The sequence below is a fragment of the Aquarana catesbeiana genome, linkage group LG02, assembly GCF_042186555.1.
Source record: "Aquarana catesbeiana isolate 2022-GZ linkage group LG02, ASM4218655v1, whole genome shotgun sequence".
Lineage (NCBI taxonomy): Eukaryota > Metazoa > Chordata > Amphibia > Anura > Ranidae > Aquarana > Aquarana catesbeiana.
The window spans coordinates 613,062,926-613,090,221 of record NC_133325.1 but is presented as its reverse complement, the minus strand read 5'-3'; positions in this window follow the sequence as shown (position 1 = coordinate 613,090,221).

The window sequence follows — 27,296 nt, the reverse complement described above, 5'->3', positions numbered from 1 at the left end:
CTGCAGGGTGGTGATATGCCTTTGCTGGCTGTGGAGCATGTCTTCCATATGCTGCATGTGGTCCTGAGAATCTGCATGTTGAGACTCAAGAGCCTGATTTGTGTCCTTACCTCCTCTATTCCCTCCCATAAGACACCTATGAGCTGTGCCAGCATCTGCTGGAATTCAGTCTTCGTAGGGAGTGCCTGGAAAAGTCAGCGGATATATATTTCCTCCACCAAAGCAATGCTGCTGTGAGTGGGAGACAGCTGAATGAAGTGGTAACATTGGGGACAGTATGGCAGAATCTGGGCCCCCTGGCTGTTGCAGCCCTACATCTGCAGCACCCTGCCAGGGCAGTGCGGGGGTGCTGCTGGTGTACTGTGATAGATTCAGTGGGTTGTGGCTGCAACTGTGCCATATTGGGGGGCTCAGATGGGAATGTGTTTTCCCATACAGAGAGGTATCTTGTTATATATGAGTCGTGCTTAGTGCTCGATGCTCCCGGGACCTTTCCCCTCTTTGGCATTGGCTGCATGAGCTGGTAGGTATGGCAGTCTGCTGTGTTTGTCCCCTCAATTGCACAGAGCTCAGGCCAGAGACATCTTCTGTCATAATTAAGCCACAACCCGGCAAAAAGCATGTTTGACAGCAAAAGAGTTAAACTTGTCATCTACCCAAACCAAAAATTAAACATGTGGACTGACCTAAACTATAAAATTGAACTCAAGGCAAATAGTTAAATGCACAGTTACTGTTTTGCCTGCCCAATTATTTTTTTATTGATTGAACTAGATGGACCTATGTCTTTTTTTTTCAACCTGACTAACTAGATTTATAATTCTCTGTTACCAGTTTTGGGATCCATGTATCCCAGACAGCACAGCAAAATTCTCCACTGCAGCATGGGCTAAAATTGGTCAACAACACTAGTCAATACACAACCTGGCCTAAAGCTCATTTCCTGACAATTACCCTACAACTCATTGCTGTTACTTAAAAAAAAAAAGTAACGGGGCAGGAGGCGGAGCCTAGCAGAGCAGACATGCATTGTTAGAGCTCCACACCGCTGAGGAGAGAAGAGAAGGACAAAGCGGAGCCTGCAGGCTCAAAAGGTATCCATTTGAACCTTTTTGCCCCAGGGAACAAACTGTGAAAGTTTGGGCAGGAAATATGGTACTGGGAGGAAACCGTGGCAGAAATAAAAATCACCTCACAAAGAGCTCACAGGCACTCACTGCAGCTGAAGCAGCTCCAGTCACCTCACAATATACAGCATCAGGGCGCTCTCACAGACAGAAAATGTCACAGCAAGACTCTCCATTTGAGTCAGATACAGAACAAATCCTCTCACAAACTTCTCCACAAGCCTCCTCAGTATCCCCAGTAATATTATTACAATTTGAAAAGATGCTTCATAAGGCTTTAAAACAAACCTCAGACCAAATAACAAAAAGCCTAACCAAAGAAATAAGAGAGCTGGGAAACCGCACCGCAGCCTTAGAAATAAAAATGGATGAAATTGAAATTACAACCCAAGTAAATATAACAGAACTGGAACAATTAAAAAAAGAGAATTTAATACTTCAAACTAAGCTCGAAGATTACGAAAATAGAGCCAGACGTTCAAACTTGCGCATAAGGGGAATACCTGAAACTGTGACAGACCTGCAATCTACTATTACTGCTCTATTACAAGAACTAAAGCCAGATATCCCTATTGAACGTTTAGAACTGGACAGAGTACACAGAGCCCTCACAGCCAAAAAGAAAGATGGACCCCCACGTGATATAATCACAAAATTTCATTATTACAGAACGAAAGAACAAATACTGATTGCTGCAAGAGAAAAAAAGGAACTTAATTTTCAAGGACACAATTATCAAATTTTTGCTGACCTATCCCAACTTACTATTACTAAAAGACGATCCATGAAACCCCAACTAATGGAACTGCAACGCCACAACATTATGTATCAATGGGGCTTCCCCTTTTCAGTCAGATTTAACTACCAAGGTACAATTTACAGAAGCAGATCAGCAGATGAACTACAACAAACCCTTTTAAAATTAAATCTGACAGAACCCACAAGCAGCAACACTCCCACACGCAGAAGAATGGCGTCATCTTCACCTTCAGGCAGCACCCAGAAAATTTCAGAACAAAATGGGAGTCATCATTCTCACAAAAGAGGCCGTTATGTCACATCATCCATGGACCAAGAAGATTCAATGGACTGACATCCTAATTCCTGATATCTCTTCATTTATTATACTAAGAGATGGTTCTCTATAAAAAAACCTATATTTATAACTGAATGTATCTGCATTCTGATAGTCACACACTGTGTGGGATCATATTACATTCCAGTTATATTTCTTATTACTTCTGATTCATATAGCCTTAGAATATATAAGTGAAATAAGGAAATTCTTGTTCAGTTATATATTATCAGGTAATAACAATAGATTTATGACTTTTTAGGACAAATATGTTCAATAATCCAGAAGTAATGGAAGCTTTTTCTTTCTTTTCTTAAAACAAATATATTATTACCTAACTAGTTCCTAGAATTATGTTTTTGTTTATTCTAATCTGAAGCAATACAACCTCAATTTTATGAGTTAACATATCTAAACAGTTACATATGAATAAAATTTGTAATTGTTTACTCTAAAAGGGTTAAAATCCCAAAATAATTCAAACTATCTTCATCAATACCAAAGTTATTAACAGTACCTTTCTAACTGAATTATTTCGCCTAGGGCAAGACTAACCATATACAACCACCCTGGAATAAATAATTTCAACAAAAACTATATTCTGCACTCCAATTAATGAAACATCATTTTGATGTCTTTTGACATAGCACTTCTCTCCTGTAAGCGGGAGATCCGTGTACCCCCATTAGCCCTCCTCATTCTCCCAACCATATTATGTGGGAGTGTGACGAAGGCACTTATTCCCCTGAGAGAGATATTTATTCTCTTTCACGGGTAAATTGTGATTACTTGCAAAAAATAATTTATACAATGTATCATCTAATCTCATATGTTTTTTGTTTACTCTTTACTCCAGAATTCACTGGTTTCTTTTCTATCTATTCATCTCTTCAGTCCACACAGGTTGATCTGCGCAGTCAGCTCTGCATAACAAAAAGTAAGTCAAAACTATTTGATCTATTGCCATGGCACCACTGAATATACTTTCCCTGAATGTTCAGGGAATAAATGTCCCTCAAAAAAGGACCAAAGCCTTCCGTACTTTCCATAACAAGAAGGCTCACATAGTATGCCTCCAAGAAACACACTTCACCAAAGATTCTACTCCAAAATATATTTCTCCTTTTTATCAACAAATTTACATGGCTTCTGCCTGTACCAAGCAAAGGGGAACTCTAATTGCATTTCACCGATCCACACCATTCACCTTATCATCAGAAATTAAAGACCCAGAAGGTAGATACCTGATACTCATGGGTTATATAATGGATACAGCAATCACGGTGATTTCCTACTACGTTCCTAACAAACAACCTACACCATTCCTCTCACATATATTACAAGTGATTAATACACACAAAATAGGAACAGTGATAATGTGTGGGGATTCGAACCAGGTCCTCCTCCCATTTCTAGATAAATCACCTTTTACACCATTCAAAATAACCTCTAGATTACCTTTTTCTCAACTTCATTCCAAATACAATCTGGTAGATTCATGGAGAGAAAGTAACCCAATGAAAAAGAAATTCACTTATTTCTCGCACCCTCATCAAACCTTCACCAGAATAGATCATATTTTTCTAACAATAGGAATGATACCAGAAATTATTGCATCAGATATAATTCCGATTACGTGGTCTGACCATAATGCAGTATACACTACTATAGCCTCAGCCATACCAAAAGCGCATGACCCAACGTGGTACTTACCGGACATAATGCTCAAACACCCACTACATCAGATGGCCATTGAACAAGCTTTAAAGGAATACATATCAATTAATAATTCAACAGACATCTCCCCAATAACACTGTGGGAAGCTCATAAGCCTGTCTTGCGTGGTACAATACAAAGACAAATGGCACTATTTAAACGGGAACGCAAAAATCTAGCAAAAAAACTAGAACTCAATTTTAATGCAGCCTACATATCATTCCAAGATAATCCATCTCAGAGTACAAAATCTCATCTGGAAAAATCTAGATTGGAATACGATCTATTTCTCACTGAGTCAGTTGATAAATCCCTCAAACGCTCCAAACACAATTTCTACATGAATACAAACAAACCAGGTACATATTTGGCTCGGGCATTAAATTCAACTAACAAATCTTTCAAACCAATACGTTTGAAATTATCAAAAAATGTTTACACTTGTAATCCAGTTAAAATAGTCCATAAATTTCACTCACATCTCGCAACTTTATACAAGACAAACAATGAATTTAATCCTACAGAAGCTGAATCCTTCTTCTCAAAAATAACCTTACCTGAGTTATCTCAGAATCAAAAAAGCAGTTTGGATGAGCCTATAACTATAGATGAAGTTGCTAACGCCATAAAAGACCTAAAACTTAACAAAAGACCAGGCCCAGACGGCTACTCGGCTTCATACTATAAAACATTCTCAGAAATACTCTCTCCCATTCTCACTGAAACTTTTAACAAACTTCTAGATGGACATTCTTTTCGGCAAGAAACACTAATGGCAATTGTTTGTATGATCCCAAAACCCCTTTCTGATGATACTTCCTGTGTGAATTATCGGCCTATCTCTCTGTTAAACCTCAATATTAAATTATTAGCAAAAATAATAGCAAAACGCCTCAATAGCATTATAGGAAAATTAATACATAGAGATCAAGTAGGCTTCATGCCAAATAGACAGGCAGGCGATAATATACGCAGGGCAGTGTTATTGGCACATATTGCTAAAAAACGGAAAATCCCTTTATGTTTTCTATCTCTCGATATTAAGAGGGCATTTGACACAGTATCCTGGCAATATATGCAATATTCATTACAAAAATGGGGTTTTGGACCCCACTTTTTAACATGGATCAAAGCATTATATAATAAACCCAAAGCCTATATAAAATATGCTGGATACAAATCTGAAGCCTTTAATATCGAAAGAGGTACCCGACAGGGTTGCCCATTATCTCCCTTATTATTTGCCCTTATACTCGAACCCATGGCCCAATACATCAGAACAAACCAAACTATAACTGGCATTGAAGTAGGAGGTATTACACACAAATTATGTATATTTGCAGACGATATATTACTTTTTCTATCATCACCACAGGTCTCTGGTCCTAACTTAATACCAGCTCTTGATGGATTTGCAGCCCTGTCCGGCCTTATGATTAATCCTAAGAAATGCCTAGTGCTTAATATTTCACTCACAAACATGGAATTGATCCCGGCTAGGGCTGCACTCCCATTCACATGGGCAGAAAAATCAATCCCATATCTTGGAATTCATTTAACAGCATCTCATTCTGACTTATTCTCAACCAATTATCCTCCTGTATTAAGACAGATCACAAATCTAATAAAACAATGGTCGCAACTTCCTTTATCCTGGATAGGGAAGATTAATGCAATCAAAATGACTATTCTACCCAAATTGCTTTATCTATTCAGAGTCCTCCCTATTCCAATTCCTTCCTATTTTTTGAGAATAGTACAAAAAAGAGCAACTTCGTTTATATGGGGCTCTTCTAAACCACGTATACCTATACACACACTACATCTTCCCAAAAATAAAGGAGGCCTGGGATACCCTAATTTTACTAACTACTACAGAGCAGCACATTTGGCCAGTCTGTCCAAATACCATGCAAAACAGGAAATCCCATTATGGGTATTTATAGAGGCTTCAGAAAATGACCCTCTATTAATATCAAATTTATTATGGCTTGATCCTAAAGACCGCTTTAAAATTCATAATCCCATAACTAAAGACTTCTTATCTCTCTGGGATAAACTAAAAACCAAATATCAGTTACAATCTCCACACAATCCTCTCCTTTCTTTTATCAGAAATCCGGCCTTTTATCCGGCATGGATCTACCCAAATTCTTTTAAAGCTTGGACAACATCAGGCATTCAGACACTAAATGACTTCATAGCATCTAAATCATTCCTTTCATTCCCATCGCTTAGAGAAAAATATGATCTACCAAACTCTGAGATATTTAGATATCTCCAAATCAAAAATTTCTATACACCATTCCTAAAGGGGGATACACCATTATCCCAATTATCCATTTTTGAATCAATCTGTACAAAAGATCCATTTGCTAAAGGTACAATTTCATCACTTTATAATCAATTATATGGAGTAGCAAATCTTAATAGACCCTCTTACGTTCAGAGGTGGGAGGAGGACCTGGGACGAACTTTAGAAGACACGGACTGGTCTAATATATGGCTCACATCTAAGTCATCTTCACCCAACATCTTGGCACTGGAGACAAATTATAAAGTCCTAACTCACTGGTACCTTGTACCTGCTAGAGTGGCAAAATATTCACCTAATACCTCAACTCTTTGTTTTCGAGGATGCCCAGAAATAGGCACATATTTACACATATGGTGGACGTGCCCAGTAATCCAAACCTTCTGGAAGGAAGTCTTCGTGATTGCATCTAAAATATTTAAAAAAATAATACAACCAGATCCATATTTAACTTTACTTAATCTAAAACCGGAATGGTTAACACTCTCTCAATTCAAACTTATGATCCAACTAATAACGGCTGCAAAACAAACAGTGGCCAAGGCATGGAAATCTCCTACATTGGTACTAGCAGAAACAATTCACAGAATGAATAATACAATGTCCCATGCTAAGATGGTAGCCATCGATCAAAATCAAATTCCAAAATTTGAAAAACTTTGGCATCCTTGGATAAAACAACAGTTCCTGTCAAACTTCAATGACTCTGTCCTGTTGCCATGGTAACAGATTAAATGACTTACAGAGACACCCATTCTAAGGCTTCAAAGAGAACTAAAAAGAATAATAAACTGAGGAGCGGGACAACCTTGTGGACCATACCTCTACCTTTCAACCCTTTTTCTTCTTTCTCTTTCCTTTTTTCCACCTTACGATTAAAGCTCATTATCAGAATTTATTTGACCTATATACACTCTACTTGTAAACAATATGTATAGTAGGTATAAATAATTTAAATACCTACAAAAGTAACTAAGGAAATGATATATATCTTTAATTTAGGTTTACGTGAACCCAATGTTTAATATTTGAAATTGCATGATATTTACCTATATAAACTCTACTGTAAAACAATGAGCTTACTTTATAGATCCTTGTAAACTTACTTTATGTATCTTTATGTATCTTTATAACATTGTATACTCAATAAACTTCTTTTGACAAGGAAAAAAAAAAAGTAAGTTAAATGCCAACTTTTGCTAACTAAATGCATTGGCACGTGATAGTCTGGTCTCTTATTTTCTTCCAAACAGAGGAGGAGGGTTCTTTTTTGGGTGTCCATGAGGCTACCTGGGTGAAGTGGAGACTTTCTATTGGCTGTTCAGTAATGGGGTTCTCTCAGGTTCCAGAAAACCCCACAGCATGATGACATTATAAAATTGAGACAAGGCATTAACCCCAGTGCTTGATCACTGGTTGCCACTCATGGAAGCAAACTCAGTGAGGATTGAAAGAGTGTGAGAGAGAGGTTGAAAGAGTGAGGTGGGAGTGAGTTGAAAGAGTGGGATGGTAGGGGGGTTAAATTTTGCAAAGAGATTGACTTCAAAGACTGGACAATAAGTGGACAGCAGCATGCTGATAAAGTCATCCTTCTGCTTACTCAAATGTTTATTGCTCTCATATGTTTTCTCTCAGCAAATGTACAAGTAGCAGAGCATAACTGATTCCTAGTAGTGGTACCTCTGTCTATTATATGATCATGTATTGAATACATAATTGCATTAATTGATTTTTCAGCCTGAACTATATAAAATACGTGAGATAAACTGATATAATCATACATTTGATTGTTGGATTGTCTATAGGATATATATTATATAATCTGACTAATAAATCTATGATTGTCTCAGTTCATCCCACATACAGTATTATTTTATTTGTATATATATATACTGCTGGCAACAAAAGTGAGTGCACTCCTAAGTGAAAATGTCCAAATTGGGCCCAATGAGCCATTTTTCCTCCCCGGTGTCATGTGACTCGTTAGTGTTACAAGGTCTCAGGTGTGAATGGGGAGCAGGTGTGTTAAATTTGGTGTTATCGCTCTCACTCCCTCATACTGGTCACTGGAAGTTCAACATGGCACCTCATGGCAAAGAACTCTCTGAGGATCTGGAAAAAGAATTGTTGCTCTACATAAAGATGGCCATACTACAAGAAGATTGCCAAAACCCTGATACTGAGCTGCAGCACGGTGGCCAAGACCATGGAGGACCAAAGAAGTTGAGTGCACGTGCTCAGCATCATATCCAGAGGTTGTCTTTGGGAAATAGACCTATGAGTGCTGCCAGCATTGCTGCAGAGTAGGGATGAGCTTCGAGTTAGAGTCGAACTCATGTTCGACTCGAACATTGGCTGTTCGCAAGTTCGCCGAACAGCGAACAATTTGGGGTGTTCGCGGCAAATTCGAATGCCGCGGAACACCCTTTAAAAGTCTATGGGAGAAATCAAAAGTGCTAATTTTAAAGGCTTATATGCAAGTTAAGGTCATAAAAAGTGTTTGGGGACCCGGGTCCTGCCCCAGGGGACATGGATCAATGCAAAAAATAGTTTTAAAAACGGCCGTTTTTTCAGGAGCAGCGATTTTAATAATGCTTAAAGTCAAACAATAAAAGTGTAATATCCCTTTAAATTTCGTAGCTGGGGGGTATCTATAGTATGCCTGTAAAGGGGCGCATGTTTCCCGTGTTTAGAACAGTCTGACAGCAAAATGACATTTCGAAGGAAAAAAGCCATTTAAAACTACTTTCGGCTATTGCATTGCCGATCCGACAATACACATAGAAGTTCATTGATAAAAATGGCATGGGAATTCCCCACAGGGGAACCCCGAACCAAAATTTTTAAAAAAAATTACGTGGGGGTCCCCCTAAATTCCATACCAGTCCCTTCAGGTCTGGTATGGATATTAAGGGGAACCCCTGCCAAAATTTAAAAAAAAAATGACGTGTGGGTCCCCCTAAATTCCATACCAGACCCTTCAGGTCTGGTATGGATTTTAAGGGGAACCCCGCGCCAAAAAAAAAAAATAAAACGGCGTGGGGTCCCCCCAGAAATCCATACCAGACCCTTATCCGAGCACGCAACCTGGCAGGCCACAGGAAAAGAGGGGGGACGAGAGAGCGCCCCCCCTCCTGAACCGTACCAGGCCACATGCCCTCAACATTGGAAGGGTGCTTTGGGGTAGCGCCCCAAAACACCTTGTCCCCATGTTGATGAGGACAAGGGCCTCATCCCCACAACCCTGGCCGGTGGTTGTGGGGGTCTGCGGGTGGGGAGCTTATCGGAATCTGGAAGCACCCTTTAACAAGGGGACCCCCAGATCCCACCCCCCCGTGTGAAATGGTAAGGGGGTACTTGTACCCCTACCATTTCACTAAAAAACTGTCAAAAATGTTAAAAATGACAAGAGACAGTTTTTGACAATACCTTTATTTAAATGCTTCTTCTGTTTTCTTTCTTCCTTCATCTTCTTCTTCTTCTGGTTCTTCTGGCTCTTCTGGTTCTTCCTCCGGCGTTCTCGTCCAGCATCTCCTCCGCCGCGTCTTCTATTTTTTCTCCTCGGGCCGCTCCGCACCCATGGCATGGGGGGAGGCTCCCGCTCTTCTCTTCATCTTCTTCTTCATCTTCTTCTTTTTTTCTCTTCTTCATCTTCTTCTCTTTTTCATCTTCTTCTCCGGGCCGCTCCTCATCCATGCTGGCATGGAGGGAGGCTCCCGCTGTGTGACGGCATCTCCTCGTCTGATGGTTCTTAAATAACGGGGGGCGGGGCCACCTCGGGACGCACGGGACATGATGGGACTTCCCCGTGGCATTCCCCGTGACATCACAGGGAAGTCCCGTCAAGTCACCGTGCGTCAGAGGGGGCGGGGTCACCGGTTGGCCCCACCCCCCGTTATTTAAGAACCGTCAGACGAGGAGATGCCGTCACACAGCTGGAGCCTCCCTCCATGCCAGTATGGATGCAGAGCGGCCCAGAGAAGAAAATGAAGAAGAGAAGAAGAGAAGAAAAGAAGAAGATGAAGAAGAAGATGAAGAAGAGAAGAAGATGAAGAGAAGAGCGGGAGCCTCCCCCCATGCCATGGGTGCGGAGCGGCCCGAGGAAAGAAGATAGAAGACACCGTGGAGGAGATGCTGGACGAGAACGCCGGAGGAAGAACCAGAAGAGCCAGAAGAACCAGAAGAAGAAGAAGAAGATGAAGGAAGATAGAAGAAAGAAGAACGAAGAAGCATTTAAATAAAGGAATTGTCAAAAACTGTCTCTTGTAATTTTTAACAGTTTTTTAGTGAAATGGTAGGGGTACTTTTGTACCCCCTTACCATTTCACACAGGGGGAGGGCTGGGATCTGGGGGTCCCCTTGTTAAAGGGGGCTTCCAGATTCCGATAAGCCCCCCGCCCGTAGACCCCCACAACCACCAGCCAGGGTTGTGGGGATGAAGCCCTTGTCCTCATCAACATGGGGACAAGGTGTTTTGGGGGGCTACCCCAAAGCACCCTTCCAATGTTGAGGGCATGTGGCCTGGTACGGTTCAGGAGGGGGGGCACTTTCTTGTCCCCCCCTCTTTTCCTGCGGCCTGCCAGTTTGAATGCTCAGATAAGGGTCTGGAATGGAATTTAGGGGGACCCCCACGTCATTTTTTTTAAATTTTGGCCGGGGTTCCCCTTAATATCCATACCAGACCTGAAGGGCCTGGTATGGAATTTAGGGGGACCCCCACGTCATTTTTTTTTAAATTTTGGTTCGGGGTTCCCCTGTGGGGAATTCCCATGCCGTTTTTATCAATGAACTTCTATGTGTATTGTCGGACCGGCAATGCAATAGCCGTGAGTAGTTTTAAATGGCTTTTTTCCTTCGAAATGTCATTTTGCTGTCAGACTGTTCTAAACACGGGAAACATGCGCCCCTTTACAGGCCTACTATAGACACCCCCAGCTACAAAATTTAAAGGGATATTACACTTTTATTGTTTGACTTTAAGCATTATTAAAATCACTGCTCCTGAAAAAATGGCCGTTTTTAAAACTTTTTTTTGCATTGATCCAAACCCAAACACTTTTTATGACAATAACTTGCATATAAACCTTTAAAATTAGCACTTTTGATTATTCATGTTCATGTCCCATAGACTTTAACGGTGTTCGCGTGTTCGAACGAACTTTTTTCCTGTTCGCATGTTCTGGTGCGAACCGAACAGGGGGGTGTTCGGCTCATCCCTACTGCAGAGGTTGAAGAGGTAGGGGGTCAGCCTTTCAGTGCTCAGACCATACACCGCACACTGCATTAAATTGGTCTGCATGGCTGTCATCCCAGAAAGAAGCCTCTTCTAAAGATGATGCACAAGAAAGCCCACAGTTTGCTGAAGACAAGCAGACTAAGGACATGGATTATTGGAACCCTGCCCCGTGGTCCGATGAGACCAAGATAGACTTATTTGGTTCAGATTGTGTCAAGCGTGTGTGTCAGCAACCAGGTGAGCAGTACAAAAACAAGTGTGTCTTGCCTACAGTCAAGCATGGTGGTGGGAGTGTCATAGTCTGGGGCTGCATGAGTGTCACCGACACTGGAGAGCTACAGTTCATTGAGGGAACCATAAATGCCACATGTACTGTGACATACTGAAGCTGAGTATGATCCCCTCCCTTCGGAGATCGGGCTGCAGGGCAGTATTTCAACATGATAACGACCCCAAACACACCTCTAAGACGACCTCTGCCTTGCTAAAGAAGCTAAGGGTAAAGGTGATGGACTGACCAAGCATGTCTCCAGACCTAAACCCTATTGAGCATCTGTGGGGCAACCTTAAATGGAAGGTGGAGGAGCGCAAGGTCTCTAACATCCAGCTACATCATGGAGGAATGGAAGAGGACTCCAATGGCAACCTGTGAAGCTCTGGTGAACTCCATGCCATGAGGCAGTGCTGGAAAATAATGGTGGCCACACAAAATATTGACACTTTGAGCCCAATTCGACATTTTCACTTAGGGTTGTACTCACCTTTTGTTCCCAGCAGTTTAGACAATAATGGCTGTGTGTTGAGTTATTTTGAGGGGACAGCAAATTCACACTGTTATACAAGCTGTACACTCACTACTTTACATTGTAGCAATGTGTCAGTTCTTCAGTGTTGTCACATGAAAAGTTATAATAAAATATTTACAAAAATGTGAGGGGTGTACTCACTTTTGTGATATATATATATATATATATATATATATATATATATATATAAAATATTTTTTTTCTTTTTTTTCTTTTTTACATAGAAATGTAAAGCCCCAGGCAATAATCCAGCTTGCAATTCTATTCCTGAATAGAAATTATGTTTTTTACATTTTAGGTCACAAGACAGTTACAGTTTTCTTATCTACATCTTCACAACATATGTTGTCGAAAACATATTTTAGGACCAGGCATAGTTTTTAGTGTTATTTTAAATTTTAATATTTTTTGAGTATTTTTTGAGGACTCAGAACTATCCAGGAAAGAAAAACGTTTGAACTAAGAATGATACTTCTTTTTGACACAAAGAATAATGGCCTGAATGTAGATATTGGTTTCCTTACACATTATGCTAAAGTTTTACGACCGCTCTGTGATTAGTCCCCCCTCCCCCCCCCCCCCCCCCCCGCATTCCCCCCTAGCTCTCCCTCTGTCTTATCTCACTAACTCTGCTGCTATCTTTATTACCATTGATTTGTATGTGTTTGGTTTTCTCTCTTTTTTTTTTTTTCTTCTTCAACATTCTGCTTAAAAATTTGTGAATCAGTACTGCTTGGACCTTGAAGAAGGGGACATACCCCGAAAGCTTGTCCTGAAAAATTGTATGTTAGTGCAAATAAAAAAAATATCACGGACAGTACTCAATTTTCTCTAAGATTTTTTGAGAATGAGAAAAGCCTAGCATCTTGTTTCAACTTGTACTTAAAACTAACATTTAGATTTAAATTTGTCCTGCTGACAAATATTGAGTATTAAGTGATGGTCTGTAAAACAAAATGATTATGCTCTTAATAATGTTATGCCAAAGAATATGTGAATCATTTCACTCTCAATAAAACAAAAAAGTTTTATTCTTAAGAGAAAAAAATAGCATTAATTTTAATTGTTCTATTTCAAAGTTTTGAAATTACCTCATATAATAGTTTTAAGTTATAAATGACTTGCAATAAGTCTATGGGACACGAGCATGAATAATCAAAAGTGCTCATTTTAAAGGCTTATATGCAAGTTATTGCCATAAAAAGTGTTTGGGGACCTGGGTCCTGCCCCAGGGGACATGTATCAATGCTATGTTTTTTTTCAGGAGCAGTGATTTTAATAATGCTTAAAGTAAAACAATAAAAAATGAAATATTCCTTTAAACATCGTGCCTGGGGGGTGTCCTTGGTATGCCTGTAAAATAGCGCATTTAGAACAATACCACAGTAAAATGACATTTCTAAAGGAAAGAATGTAATTTAAAACTACTCGTGGCTGTAATGAATTGTCGGGTCCCGGCAGTATAGATAAAAATCATTGAAAAAAAGGCATGGGTCCCCCCAGTCCATTACCAGGCCCTTTGGGTCGTATGGATTTTAAGGGGAACCCCAAGCCAAAATTAAAAAATAATGGCGTAGGGGTCCCCCCCAAAATCCATACCAGACCCTTATCTGAGCACGCAACCTGGCAGGCCACAGGAAAAGGGGGGGACAAGAGAGCGCTCCCCTCCTGAACCATACCAGGCCACATGCCCTCAACATGAGGAGGAATCTTTGGGGTCCCCCCCAAAACACCTTGTCCCTATGTTGATGGGGACAAGGGACTCATCCCCACAACCCTTGTGGTTATGGGGGTCTGCGGGTGGGGGGCTTATCGAAATCTGGTAGCCCCCATTATCTACATATCCCACCCCCCATGTGAATGGGTATCGGGTACATTGTACCCCTACCCATTCACCAAAAAAAGTGTCAAAATGTTAAAAATGACAAAAATGACAGTAGACAATTTGGGTCAAGTCCTTTATTTAAAAAAATCACCAAAAAAAGTATCAAAATGTTAAAAATGCCAAAAATGACAGTAGACAATTTAGATCAAGTCCTTTATTAAAAAAACAACACAACTGTCCTGCGATGTCCATTCATCTTCGTTCACAACATCCGATGACCCAATAAAAAAAACTGAAAAAACTCAGCCTCTTCAAAAAGACAGCTGAGGGCGGGGCCACCCGGTGATGTAAACAGGTTACCCCACCCCCTTTTGATGCTATGTGATGTCACGCAACGTCAGAGGCTGGAAGACTGCAATGGAAGACTGCAACGTCAGATGCTGTATTGAGAGTTTGAGGCTGGAAGACTGCAATAAGACTCAATGGGAGAAATAAGCCAGGAGAGACAAATTTACATGACCGACTCTCTTCCAACCAAAGTGTTCTCTCTGAACAAAAACATATTATAAACCCTTGAGCAAACCCTTATTGTTAACTCAAAAAATATGACATACACCATATATAAAAATATTCACAAATAAAATGTGAATATTTTTCAAATCTAAGTGTACCACAAACTTTAACATCAAGAATATAAATAAAAAGTGATTCAGTGCTGCTCTATACTCACCATATGTTTATGAAAAGACAAATAAATAAAATCACCAAATATGACAAAATTGGCTATATTTAACCACTTCCCGCCCACCATATAATAAAATGACATCGGAGCGGTGCGGCCCCAACAGTGCCCATCAGTGATGCCACTCTGTGCCCATCAGTGACACCAATCTGTGCCCATCAATGAGGCCAATCTGTGCCCATCAGTTATGCAAATCAGTCCTGCCCTTCAGTGCCCATCAGTGCCTGCCCATCAGGGCCGCCCATCAGTTCCCATCAGTGATGCCCATCAGTGATGCCTATCAGTGACGCCCATCAGTGACACCGATCGGTGCCACCTGTCAGTGACCATCAGTGCCCATCAGTGCCGCCTAACAGTGCCTATCAGTGCCGCCTATAATAGCTCATCCACGCTGCCTTATAAGTGCAGCCTATCACTGCCCATCAGTGCAGCCTCATCAGAGCACTTCAGTGGAGGAGAAAAATTACTTATTTACATATCAGTGCCCATCAGTGCTGCATATTAGTCCCTTCTCATCAGTGCCACCTCATTAGTGCCCTTCAGTACCACCTCATCAGTTCCCATCAGTGCTGCCTCATCAGTGCAGCCTATCAGTGCCTATCAGTGCAGCCTCATCAGCTCACATCAGTGAAGGAGAAAAATTACCTATTTACAAAACTTTTGGTCTTTTTTAATTTTTTTTGCAAAAAATTAAAAAAAAATAGCGGTAATTAAATACTACCAAAAGAAAGCTCTATTTGTGAGAAGAAAATGATAAAAAAATTGATTTGGGTACAGTGTCATGACCGCGCAATTGTCATTCAAAGTGCAACAGCAATGAAAGCTGAGAATTGGCCTGGGCAGGAAGGGGGTGAAAGTGCCCGGTATTGAAATGGTTAAAAGTCCACATGTATTTGTGTTAGATAACAGTCTTTAATGCAGAGTACCACCCATATAAAAGTCAGCAGCTACAAAAAGTGTAGCTGCTGACTTTTATTAATTGGACACTCACCTGTCCCACTGTCCAGCGATGCAGGCGAACAAAGACCCGCCCCTCTCCCCCTCCTCTCTGCAGCACCAGCATTGTCACTGTGGGTGCCCGGCTGTGGCTTCACAGGCTCTGCACACTGTGACTGACCAGGCAATCATCTGGGACCTGTGACGTGTCCCAGATGATTCCCGAGAGGGAGGGGGGAGAGGTTAACTTGCTTCCAGCGCCGCTGTGCCCTGGGAGGAAGTGGGAGCTGTATCCCTCTAAAAAGAGGATATCCGCCCCCCCTAAAAAATGACATGCCAAATGTGGCATGTGATGGGGTCACCTGCACTTAAAGCAGAAGTTCCATTTTTGGGTGGATTTCCACTTTAATATTCTACTTTTGCTTTTTTTTCATGATATTAAAAACACCTCGTGCTGCACATCCTGTCACCACTAGCAGCTCACCTAAGCTTTTGACCCATATACAACTGGTCATACACGCATGTCCCAAGTGAAGTATTAGATGTAGATGTAGATTAGATGACTTTTAAATATAAGACGATTTTTGTCATTTTTGGAGTTTTTATTATTTTGTCTTTTCACAAACATATGGTGGATATAGTGCAGCGCTGAATCACTTTTTATTTATATTCACAGTGTTCTCCAAAGGCTCAATACTGTGGCCTGCATTTTATAAACAGGCCTTAAAAAGCAGACCGCTTTACTGAGAGATACTGCAAAATATAACAAAAAGTGGATAGTGATGTATAGTCTTTATTGTAAAAACAGACCCTTTGTTTTTGGTTGGAAGTGAATGATTAGAATTGAACGACTTTTCACAATGCATTTTTATTTTTTAACTTTACTTTTTTATGAACTTTTTGTCGTCTCCCAGGTAGTGGTATGCTTTTGGAAAAACTCTGCAGTCATGCATTCCATGTGGTTATTACATTCAGTATGACAAATACTCATATTACCAGTCCATGGATTCTAAAAGTGTAATACGCTATTATTTCTTTACAGAGAATTTTGATTTTGCTGAAGAAATATATTTCCAAAAGAAAGTAATCAAAGAAGGAAAATGAAACCTAAATGCTCACTGCTTCTCTGTAATTCTTTTTACATTAGGAGATTCTTACTAAAACCAAATCAGAGAGAAGAAGGACAGATAAGTGGTGTGCAAGCAGTTTAGAAAGAATTGCTACTAGCTAGGAATTTATTAGAAAAAATTCAAACAAGCCCCAGGTTCAAAGTTGAGCATACTGAAGGATATTTTTTTTCTCTACTGTGATGTAGATTTGACAATACAAATGAGAACTTAGTGACTGTAGAACTTTTAAAACAGAGTTCAAGCCAAAAATGACAAAAAAAAAAATTGAGGCCCAATGAAAGACAAAATAAAATTGGCTGCAACCCCTGATGGAGGAAAATTTACCAACTTGTTCTTTCATAAAATAAGCACTGCTTTCAGGAGTTGAGCACATGCATCCTCCAGCACTGGGGAAGCAGTGATATGTTGTCTTTAGTCCGTAAAAATGAATAGAAAGTTGAAGCTCCTGTGGTAAAAAAATAAATAAAAATGTATGCAGATCTGTAACCATTTATACATCATTAAATGTATTTTTGAATTTGACCTAGTATCAGCCCCTTGCCTTCTCTGTATAGCCGCGCTAGAGTGTGAGAAGCAACACAAGTGTCAATCAGTTCATGTACTGATAAAAAGTATTCTGAAAGTTATGCTGGGTACACACGAGCGGACTTTTCGACCGGACTGGTCTGACGGACCGAGTCCGGCAGACAATTTGACTGTGTGTGGGCTTCAGCGGACCTGCAGTGGACTTTTTCGGTCAAAAATCTGACGGACTTTAGATTTGGAACATGTTTCAAATCTTTCCAACGGACTTGAGTCCGGTCGAAATGTCTGCTCGTCTGTATGCTAGTCCGACGGACGAAAACCGACACTAGTGCAGCAATTGGCTACTGGCTATCAACTTCCTTATTTTAGTCCGGTCGTACGTCATCACATACAAATCCGTCAGACTTTGGTGTGATCGTGTGTAGGCAAGTCTGTTTGTTCGGAAAGTCCACCGGAAGTCCGCCGAAAGTCCATCGGATAGACCATCTGACCAGTCCGGTCGAAAAGTCCGCTCTTGTGTAGGCGGAAAAAGACAATGCAGTGACAGAGAGATGAGCTCATCACTGTGCTGCTTCTCCTTTACTGTCTACTAACAGCCTGGGGCATGTGCAGGATGGCATGGGTTCAGAGGAAGTGTGTTGAATAATGTTGGCCATTACACTGAGAATATCAAGTGGCAGAAAAAAGTACTACTAGGGAAATTTCTGGACTGATGCTGAAAATTACAACAAAACTAGTTTTATTATTTTATCTTTTAATGTGCTATTATTTGTATTGTGATTTTTTTGGGCCAGAGTTTTGTTTTAAGTGCTTTACCTAAAGTTAATGTGTTATAAATCAAATTAAAACATTTGATTGTTATAGGCTATTGTGCTGAACCAGTACCCATTACCTTATTACAGTAAATGATGTTTCACGTTTTTCTGCACTTCTGAAGTCAGTACAATAAAATCTTATTTTATATTTGTCCTGCCCTTTAAGTACTCCAGAAGACAAAACATGTCACATGGCTTTTGTGTGTCATTAAAAAGTTATTTATTGTAATTAAAACTAAATCTGTACTGTTAAATAATTGATTATACTTTCTTAAACATACACAAAACAGAGTGCAGCGACAACTATTTATTTCATTGAAATGCAAATGAAGAGCAAAGATAAAAGCAATGTCATAGCAAATTAAAATATGCAGTTGGAATGAAATATTTCATCAACAGTTTAGCATTCGTCATACATGTCTAAATTTATTGTTTTGAGTGGGAATGAATAATAATCCACAGGACAATATTAGAACAGAAACCATGATGTATAATATATCTGTCAGCAATCTAAAATCATTATCCAATAGATCAGAAATATTAAAGTTTGTGACTGCAATATGTCCTCCAAGCAAATTAACATCATGTAAATTGCACAAAAATAATTATCTGCGTCCATAAGGGAATTAAACTGATTTCATACAATAAAGACTTTAAATCCTGGAGGATTGAAGAAGGTTTTTATTTAAACCAGCATTTAAGCAATTCAAAGCCATTAAACATCATTCATATATTGGAAATAAGTTTGAGCTTGGAGATTAAAGACTAATTAGATCAGCTAAAACATGTTTAGGGAGATAATTGATTAGCCCTTTCCCTGCTGTGGATGTCATTTTTTTTCTTTGTAAGTATTAGATTTATCAAGTTTTATTATTAGTAAATGTCATTTTGCGACCTTCATTTTATATTTCCCTTTGGGAAATAAATGATTTATGACACATCTGATTTATTTCTTTATTATATGTGTTTTGTTGTTATTTTTAATAATCCTAAATAATTATGACAACATTATATATCTACTTGCTATTATGACTGACAAATAAGTTGACTGCAGCATAAATGTTTTCTGTCTCTTGTCTTAAATAACCGTTGAAATGAAAACTAATGTCAACTAAAAAGAATATAATGTTTTTTTAAATGTGTGAGAAAAAGATCACTGGGGTTGGCTTACTAAAGAAATAGAGGCTGTTCACATAGCAAAGTCAATTTTTATTTTTTTATTTTATATACATGGAAAATGCATGTTTATTTAGCAAATTGGACATTAGAGAAGAAGGTGAAGCTGTGTTCAATTTAAATACCCACTGATGTGCTAAGAAATGTCCTTTTTTTTCCTTGCTCATAATTGTGCATTTAATAGGTATTTAATGTGAACACAGCTTTGTTTGCTAACATTCATTTTTCTTGCATCCATTCAGCTCTGGAGCTATCATTATGTTTATAAGTAGATTTGGGCCAACCCCACCCCCCCCCACCCGGTTCGGTCACCCCAGAACACTCAAACTTCGCAAAAGTTCAGACCCGAACCACAAACCCTATTAAATTATATAGGACCCGAAATTGAAAAATCAAAAGTCCTCATTTTGAAGGCTTATATGCATGTTTCTGGCCATAAAAAGGGTATTGGGGTTTGGGTACTGCCCTGGGGGATATGTACCAATGCAAAAAAAAAATATTTTAAAATCATTGTTTTTAAAGAAGCAGTGATTTTAATGATGCTTAAAGTGAAACTATAAAACATATAAATTCCTTTAAATATAGAGCCTGGGGGGGTCCTATTAGTCTGCCTGTAAATTGGCACATCTGTACTGAGTATAGAACCCGCTGCAGCAAAACTGACATTTATAAAGAAAACAAAATTAAATTTAAATAGATTTTCCCTGCAAGCTTTCTTTATTTTGTAAACGACGACTTGGGGAGCCTGTCTGTATGAGACCACAATTTAGTGCTCTTGGAACAAAATTAGAGATTTTTTGGATAAATTCTGTTGTCTCTTTGGAAGACTTTGGATGGAAATAACAAAGTTTTGCACCACAGTGAGCAAACCATATGCAAAGAAGCCAAATAATAGTACACTCAGGTCAAGATTAACAATTTTTTTTAGATAGTCTGGTGTCTCTTTCGCAGACTTTGGATAGAAATAATGCCCCGTACACACAAGCGGAAATTCCGCCAGCAAAAGTCTGATGACAGCATTTGGTCAGAAAATGTGACCGTGTTTATGCTCCATCAGATTTTTGCTAGCCAGCAAAAGATTTAGAGCATGTTCTCAATTATTCGGTCGGAAAAATTTCCGATTTGAAATTCTGATCATCTGTACCAATTCCAATGCACAAAATTCCTACGCATGCTCGGAAACAATTCGACACATGCTCGGAAGCATTGAACTTCATTTTCTCGGCTCGTCGTAGTCCTGTACATCACTGCGTTCTTGACGGTCAAAAGTTCAGTGAACTTTTGTGTGACTGTATATGCAAGCCAAGCTTGAGCAGAATTCCGTTGGAAAAACCATCCAAGATTTTTCCGACGGAAATTCCGCTCGTGTGTACGCGGCATAACAGGTGTGAAAAAATTGGGCTTTGGATGTTGGTGGTGCCTTCACAACGTAACCCTATAGAGGTACTCCCGATAAAAGCAAGAATTGGCCTTGCTGTAAAAAACTGAAACTAGACGCCCCTGCCAAACAGTTGTAGAAAAATTGGTCTTTAGGTGTTGGTGGTGCCTTCACACCGTAACCCTATAGAGGTACTCTTGATGAACGCAAGAATTGGCCTTGCTATAAAAAATGTCATTTGTTGCCCCTGTCAAACAGTTGTGGAAAAATTGTTTTTTGGGTGTTGGTGGTGCCTTCACATCTTAACCCTATGGAGGTACTCTTGATGAAAGCAAGAATTGGCCTTGCTGTAAAAAATTGAAACTATATGCATCTGTCAAACAGGTGCAGAAAAATTAATTGTGCCCATGAAAACTTTACCAAAAAATAACATCAATATAAAATCAACACCCACAAATCTAGGCAGCCTAGATAGCCTTGCAGAGATTCCAGATCCCAAAAACACCTAATCAGTGACATTGGCACTTAATAGCGCCTGCTAATCCGGGACTGATTAATTTTGATGAATGTCAGCTGGTCAATGGAATCTGTGAACAGGTGTGCTCTTTTATCTGTCACAAAACCTCCGGCAGCACTGAATGCTCGTTCAGAAAGCACGCTGGATGCAGGGCAGTCCAGCATCTAAATTGCACACTAGGCCAGTTCTGGTCAGTGGTCTATTCTGCTGGGAATGTGGGTGGCAGGGAGTGTATTTTTTTTCAATGCAGCATCTGGGGCAGAGAAGTTTGCCTGTTATACTCTACAGATGGTGGTGTGCTACTGGTAGACGTGTTGCAAGGACCTGTGACACCCTTTACTATACCCTTATCCCTGTCAGTGGAGATTTCTGAGATATAGCGGGGGTAGACATGAAAGTTGATGAGCAGAGAGGAGAAGAATTGTGGTGGGAGATTAAATGCCTTTGCAAGCATGTGGTACCCAAATGGCTGGTGTTTTTGCCACGCTTGATCTGCTTGCGGCAGAGATTACAAATTCAAACAGTGTGATCAGCTGCACATGTGCTAAAAAGGCCCACAAAGTTGAGCTGTGAGAAGTGGACTGGGAGAAAACAGCTCCACAATCTGCTCTCTACTCTTCCATGATGGCTGCCTCTGGAGGACATCCTGCCTTATTGGGGTTGCGCCTCACCTTCACTTTCCTCCTCTGCTCTATCTGGCACCCAAGTCGCCTCATTGATCTCATCATCATCATCCCCTCCATCATCATAATCACTGGAGACAACTTGGCAATACACTGTGGCGGGGGACATGACTGACAAGTTTTCATAGTATCCAATTCTTTTACTTTAGCTCCCTATACTATCCAATCCTGTCATCATACCTCCCTATACTGTCCAACCCTGTCGCTATACTTCCCTATACTACCCAATCCAGTCACTATAGCTCCCTATACTATTCAATCCTGTCACTATATCTCCCTATACTATCCAATCCTGTCACTATAGCTCCCTATACTATCCAGTTCTGTCACTATAGCTCCCTATACTATCCAATCCTGTCACTATACCTCCCTATACTATCCAATCCTGTCACTAAACCTCCCTATACTATCCAATCCTGTCAATATAGCTCCCTATACTATCCAATCCTGTCACTATAGCTCCCTATACTATCCAGTCCTGTCACTATACCTCCCTATGCCATCCAAACCTACCACTATACCTCCCAACACTACCCAACCTGACACTATACATAACTACACCTGATACTGTACACTCCTGGCTTCTCCTCGGTGTCCTCCAACCCCTCTGTACTGTGCCCTCCTGCCCCCACCCCCATACTGTGTACAGTCATACATAAATACAGGCCACTGATAGGCTTTAGAAAGGCATTTATGACAGGGGGCAGTGTGTACAGGGAGGGGAATAGTTTCAAAAAGGAGTGGGAGTAGTGTGTACAGGGAAAAAGAGTCAGTGTATATGGGGGGGCAGTGTGTAGAGAGGGCGGGACAGCGTGTATAGGGGTGAACTTAATTTGAGATAATTCCCTAGTTGTCTGTATATGTTGTTAGCATTATTTAGCCACACTCGCTCCATGCCACTGCATACATAGTGTGCCGTAGGTCACCATCTCCCTGGTAGGGGCCCTAGTGCATTACTTTACCCAGGGACCCATGATGTCATTAAGATGGCCCTGATGCTGGAGCTATGGCAGGAGTAGCTATGGACAAGGAGGCAGAATAAGCCTCTCTGGCAGCTGCCGTGGACTGCGCACTAGTGTCAGCTTGGGTCATAGAGGATGAGGATGGTTTAGTAAGCCAGTTCACCACCTCCTCTGCATGCTCTGGCTTGATAGCATGGGCAACATCACTAAACAGAGACAAATGTGCCCTGCCACGTCCACCTTTTCCTGTGGACACAGATGCTGCTGCCCCCCCCTCATAGTAGCATGGGAATGTCTGCCTCTCCTTGTTGGCCTCCTAGACATGATGGGGAGGGGGGCTTATTACCCAAATTTAATATAAACAGGGAAATGTGTGATTGGATGCACATTATTGAATAAAAAGTGGTGTTTGATGCACTTTGAGGACAGCTGCTGACAGAGATGTAAAAACTATAAAAAATAAAATTAAAAAAATTAAAAAGGGAGAACACAAGCTTTGCAATCAAAAAAACTGTGGTTTACAATTAAAAAAAAACGGGGCATGCAGGGGGCAAAAAGAGGGGGTATAAAGCAACTGTATACAGCACATAATGTTTTGTAATGCTGTGGTAAACACTGCACTAAACTAACACACTATACTGACACACTATTCTCATACTACACTATACTCACACTACACTGACACTACACTATACTGACATATAAAGTAAAAAAATGGTGCGCTAATTCAACCTGTGGAACATATACCTATGCAAGAAAAAATATTAATTATTAAATATTAAATATTGCACTGCTAATTAGCATCAATCGCTATGTTACCTAGTGCTAATGAATAACACAATTTGTGTAATAAAGTATAAACCTCACAAACACGATTAAAACTTATAAACAGTAATAAGAAGAACAATGTGAAAAATTCCCAAACAAATTTTAATAAATGAGGCAAGGATCGACTCCGTGGGGAAAACTTGTTCCAATGTGTGCCATGCAGCAAAAATCCAGTGATCTGTTCACCACCGCCTCTAAGTGAATTGCGTGCTTACCTCAGGGGGAGAACCCAAGGGTCAGTTCATGCCTTGACACACTTATAAAGGGGCCAGTAATGCGTCAACATCAGGCATTTTGAGGGACACTGAGATCCCTTCTCATTTCTCCCTTCTTTCTCTCTCAGAGGCCCTCCTCCATGGACCTTAGTGTTGATAATTTGTCAGAATTTCAACCTAATGACGACCACATCAAACTTTTAAAGAAAGGACTTTCTTTCTCTCCCACCTCTCCCATGAATGAGTTTGAAGCCTTCAAAGATATTAGCCTCTTCCTAAGGAAAGTTCTTTTTAAATTATGGCATACTAGAAGCCTAAATGGTCAGCAAACTTCAGAAGCAAACCTAGATTAAGATGAAAGGGAAGCTATTGAAAATCTCTTATCTCTACTGGATGAGAATGTCGGTAGTGATTCTGAAGCGGATTTAAATTATCCACTTAGAAGAACATCTAACCTTAAAATTAGATCTACAAAAATGCCTACTCTATCTAAACACAAATGGCTCCAAGTGTTTTTGGACAAGGTTAAACATGACTTGGGGAGGATTAATTGGAATTGGACTGGACCTAATAATCTAACCATTGCTGAGAGAAAGGCCCTACATGAATTGGAAGACACACCAAACCTAGTGATTAAAAAGAGTGATAAAGGTGGCAATGTGGTTTTAAGTGAAAAGCTTTATGAGGAAGAAACACTAAGGTTACTTGGTGATAATTCCACTTATAAAAAAAACTCACTTCGACACCTTTTCCCACCTTAATTAACACCTTAAATAATAAACTTAAGCTAAGTATGGAGACTGGCCTCCTTACCAAAAAGGAGTACCTTTTTCTTAGAGCGGAGGATGTTACCATTCCAACTTTTTACATAATACCCAAACTGCATAAATCTCTAACTCGTCCCCTTGGTAGGCTAATTGTCTCAGCCATTAAAGGTCCTTTAGAAAAAGTCGGTAAATATGTAGATTCAATGATAAAAGATCTTGTGAACACGTTGCCGTCCTTTGTGCGAGATAGTAGAGATGTACTTGCAAAATTATTGCAATTTTCCTTTCCTATGGGTGCTTTACTTGTGGGGATCGATGTGGAGAGTTTATACACATCGATCCCCCACCAGTGGGGTATCATGGCCACCATGTCGTTTTTGGACCACCATTATCTCCTGCTGGGGGCCCAAAATGAATTTATTATAGAGTTACTTGAATTCATGTTGAACAATAACTTTTTCCAATTTTTGGGCAAATACTATCAACGGTTGAGAGGCATCAGCATGGGGGCACCCTGGGCTCCATCTTACACGTGCTTCCACCTGGGCTCCTGGGAGGAGGAGGTTGTCTACAAGTCCTCGATGTACTTCAGCCACTGCCTTTTGTGGCTGAGGTACATCGATGACATCCTCATGGTATGGGCGGGTTCAGCAGAACAACTTGTGGACTTTATGTCTCAATTGCATATTAATGAAAGGAACATGCGGCTGACCTACTCCTACCATGCCGAGACACTTCCGTTTCTCGATCTGCAACTCAGCAGATCTGGATGCAGACTTACCACCAGTACCTTCCGCAAAGAGACAGCTGCCAAGACTCTTCTCCTGGCACAGAGCCACCATCCTAAGCCACTCGTTAATGGGATACCCACAGGACAGTTTCTGCGAATAAGGAGGAACTGTTCTGAGGATGAACAATTCCAGAAAGAGGCACGACATATGTATCAGCGGTTTAGACAAAGAGGATACTCTCATCATTCCCTTAAAAAAGCTAAAAATCAGGCAATGATGAGTAAACGTGAAGGGCTCCTTATAGCATCCAAAACCCTGCAGTTGAAGAACACTGAGCAGAATTTCCCTAGGATCATCACTAGATTTGGCTCTCAGTGGACCATGGTCCAGGAGATCCTTGAGAGGCATTGGCACATCTTAAAGTCAGCCCCTCTAATTACTAATTTGGTGAGCCCAAGACCCCTGTTAACGGCCAGAAGAACATGTAGCCTGGGGGACTTCCTGGTCCACTCTGAGAATACGCGGATGACTAGTGAGAATTGGCTCACTAGGTCTAAGCCTCCCCCAGGTATGCATGCTTGTGGACACTGTAACGTCTGCAAGTATATAAACTAAACCGATTTGTTCGCCAATCCATGCGGAGGAAAAAACTTTAAAATCAAACAGTTTATTAATTATTCAACTACACAAATTATTTATATGCTCACTTGCCCGTGCAATAAAATCTATATAGGCAAGACTAAACGACCATTCCGCATTAGGATTGGCGAGCACATCGGGGGTATCAAGAAGAAAGATGATGATCGTCTGATCCCCTTGCACTTTGCCAGGTTTCACAATGGTGACCCAAAAGGTCTGACCATTAAAGGAATCTATGTGCTAAACCTACCCCCTAGACGTGGAGACTTTGATACAATTCTTCTCCAAAAAGAAAAAATATGGACATACTACCTGGACTCTATGGTACCCAAAGTGTCAGGGAAGAAACCAGAATCAAGCCTGTCAGTGTTGCCGTTTCCCCGCGCGTGGCACTTCTGCTCACGCTCATTTGCGGCTCAGTTGAATGGCGCGCACATGCGCACTAGCGCACGCATAACGTGAATCCTCTGCTGGCCTATAAAAGCTGCCTGGCTGTTCAAGCAAATTGCTGGTTTGTCTCTCAGCTCCCCTGTGATCTTGTTCCTGTTTCCTGCTGATTGATTGCCTGTTGTGACCCAGATTGCCTTGACCTACTCTGATTCTCTCCTGGACCTGACCCCTGGCTTGTTTAATGGACTCTGATTAACTCTGGTATTTGACTCTCAGCCCGTACTCGGATTTGTCTTCTGTCTCCTGTGCCTTGACCCTCAGCCTGTGACCCAGATTTGTCTACAGTCTCCAGTGTCTTGACCCCCTGCCTGTTTTTGGATAATTCTGCTGTCTCCTGTGTTTGACCCTCAGCCTGCTCTTGGATTTCCTCCAGCCTTGTATCCTGGCTCCCAGCCTGTCTACGAACTGGTCTCTGTTGCTGGTTCCCCAGCTTGTCCTGGACTTTGTTCTCCTACCTACCCGCTGGGTCCAACACCTACCAGCACCTGAACGGCTATCCAGCTCCTCGCTGACCTTCACGCAAGATCTGCCTATCCTGCTGGTAGCTTGTGCCTCTTTGTGCAATTCGCCCTCTGTACCATCTCCAGGGGGTGGAGTGCGCTTAGTCGCAAGAGTGAACCGCTCTCTGCATCTTGGCCTCGGCAAGTACCCTTATCTGACAGTACAAACCAGCCATGTCAGAGGCCAACAGAGTGTGTTCCC